This window comes from Montipora foliosa, chromosome 12 (genome assembly GCF_036669935.1).
Source record: "Montipora foliosa isolate CH-2021 chromosome 12, ASM3666993v2, whole genome shotgun sequence".
In the NCBI taxonomy this organism is placed as follows: Eukaryota; Metazoa; Cnidaria; class Anthozoa; order Scleractinia; family Acroporidae; genus Montipora; species Montipora foliosa.
This window is the reverse complement of record NC_090880.1, coordinates 40,508,527-40,511,026: the sequence shown is the minus strand read 5'-3', so window position 1 is coordinate 40,511,026 and position 2,500 is coordinate 40,508,527. Positions and strand designations below refer to the sequence as shown.

The 2,500-nt window shown below is 42.9% G+C and overlaps 1 protein-coding gene across 1 annotated transcript in view; it reads right to left on the bottom strand.

Moving 5' to 3' along the window:
* Nucleotides 1-244, bottom strand: part of LOC137980359 (chromatin-remodeling ATPase INO80-like) — a 40,789-nt gene extending 40,545 nt beyond the window's left edge. The window contains exon 1 of the mRNA XM_068827772.1: nt 61-244. The gene's annotated coding sequence lies outside the window, so the exon portion shown is untranslated. The remainder of the gene's footprint in view (nt 1-60) is intronic.
* Between the last annotated feature and the right edge of the window lie 2,256 nt (nt 245-2,500).

Below are 2,500 nucleotides of genomic sequence, written 5' to 3'. Positions count from 1 at the left end.
GCAAAAGAAAATTCTCTGCAAACGTCTCTAAGAACGAAGGTGACATGAAACACTTCTTACCGGCGGTCAATCAGTCCATTTTCGCCGTATCCCCGAAAAAAATTGCTCTCGTGAAACCATATCCACCCTTGTTTAAGACGCTCTGCCGCTATGGCGGATTTGCTCGGTCGTGTTGGCAAAATGCTTGCAATGTGGCCCATGACCATCATTCCCCTTCGCAGGGGGGCCTCCGCCATTTACAATTGCTTGAGGGCGCATGCCCAGCATCAATGAGAGCACGAGAACCTGGGAACTAAACGAATAATGCGGTTTCATGTTGACACGGAACCGCGTCAAAATCGATCCGGTTTGGAAGTGTTTACACGGAACCGTTTTCGCTAGCAAATCCAAGTCGTAATGTTATCAGAGAGCGCTGCACTACCTGCTAAATTCACCATTTTGGATAGAACAGTGCAAATTTGGCGCCAAAATAGTAACCGTATTCAAATCGATACGGTTTCGTCGTTCACACGACAGATGAAACAGTATCGTTTTGAAAAAAGAACTGACATATCCTCGTAGCAGTACAACCAGCCTTGCGGAAGCGCCTTGCAGTATTGTTGTGTTCCATTACAAGTTTTGAAAGGTCTCAGCAGTTCCAGGCTATTCGCGGCCATATTTTTTATTTTCGCGCGCAATCACAGGGCGGGCGTACTTTTCTTTAAAGAGGGTGACCTCTAAAGACTAAATAGTTTCACCCTTTCTAAAGAAAAGTACCCCTGATCGCAGGCTAGTCCGTCGACACCCTCTCTAAAGAAAAGTACGCCTGATCGCAGGTTAGGAACGGACTCAGTTGAGTTAAAGGAAACACGTTTTTCACAAGATGGAAATTTCCACCGAAATTTCCGGAAATTTTTTGTAAATGTTAAACAACCTCAACCTCCAGTTTCAATCGACTCCCATGCAGCTAATTCTCCCAGCTAAGTACAACTTGCCGTGGCTGCAGCTAAGGGATACTGGGCTGCAGAATGTCAGATTCAGCTTGTCGTTAACCCGAATGGGTTCAAGTTCTCACTGGAGGTGCTAAAAGTTATTCGCAACTCCCTGCATTTTGATTCATTAAACTGGAACTTATCAACACAGGCCTGATCCATAAGCTTGTTGGACTCTGCTGACTTCAGATTTCCTGACTGACTTCCTGAAAGAACCCATTTAAAGCTTTCAGACAAACGTATTAAGGTTGAAAGGGGTTTTCGTGGTTCTGCAAATGCCCATGATCAAATATCATGAACTTCGAACGCACCAGCACGTACATGGAAGGCATCATCATTGAATATGAAATTTATATCTACTGGTCGAACATTTGTTATCTGCGCCAGGCATATAATCTGGGAGCCGACATTGCCCTTCATCGTTGCGTGACGGGGAACAGATACAAATGAAACTAGGACAAGTATAAGCAAAGTAAGTAAGCCGCTCTGAAGCAGGCAGCGCAACCGGAGGTACCGCTATTTGTTTCATTTTCGTTATCAAATCAAGGCTCAACTGAGAATACCCTGCCACTCCAAAACACTTCCAGGAAAATTGCGGCTACTCTGTTACTCACACAAGCGCAAACTGTGGCTACGATCGAGGCTGCGTGGCTACATGGCTAAGTTCCCATCTGCTTGAAAACCGTTCAAAAATACAAACAAATAACAAAAAAGCTCTCAAGGTATACCTCGTTCTTAAAGCGTAAAAAGTGGCGATGCATTTGCTGACTCCCTCTTACAATCGATCGCTCAAAAACAATAGACGTATATTAAAGACACTACCCACTTTATCAACTTCATTGAAAACACTCCAATTTGATAATTCCCGACGGAACGGTTCTAGCACCCCTCGACGTTTGTGCACTCTTCACCAATATTCCCAGAGAGGAGGGAATCAAAGTTGTTTGTTTATATTAGCTAGAACATTATCAGTCAAAAACACCCATCTCCACATCATTACTCAAGGATCTCATAAGACTGATTCCAAGAGAACTCGTTCAAATTTAATGACAAACTTAGCACTACCCGGCGACAAACGCAAGGAATAGTTTTCGACGTCATTTTTATTGCACACATCGAAAAACAGCTACTGCCCACCAGCCCATATAAACTTCTCGCCTGGAAGAGAGTTATCAATGACATTATCTTTGTGTGGACCATAGCACCATACCCAAAGCAGAGATCAGCAAGTTCATTGATTTTATAAACTCATTCCACGCGACAATAAAATTCACACATGTTCAAAGTTTCATCGGCAAAGATTGTTTTCCTTAAAACCGAAGTTTTAAGTTCAAAATCCTGGATCTGAAAACACAGTTTAGCCAAATCCAGCACATGCACTTGTCCTCATGTCACCCTTTGTAAAAGGAAAAGCTCTGTGCTTACTAAGAACAAAGTCGCTTAAAGAATCCTTTGAGTTAAAAAAGAAACAATATAGAACGAGGCTACCCTAAAAGTTTCGCCGATTCAGGTATCTAAACCAAAATAAA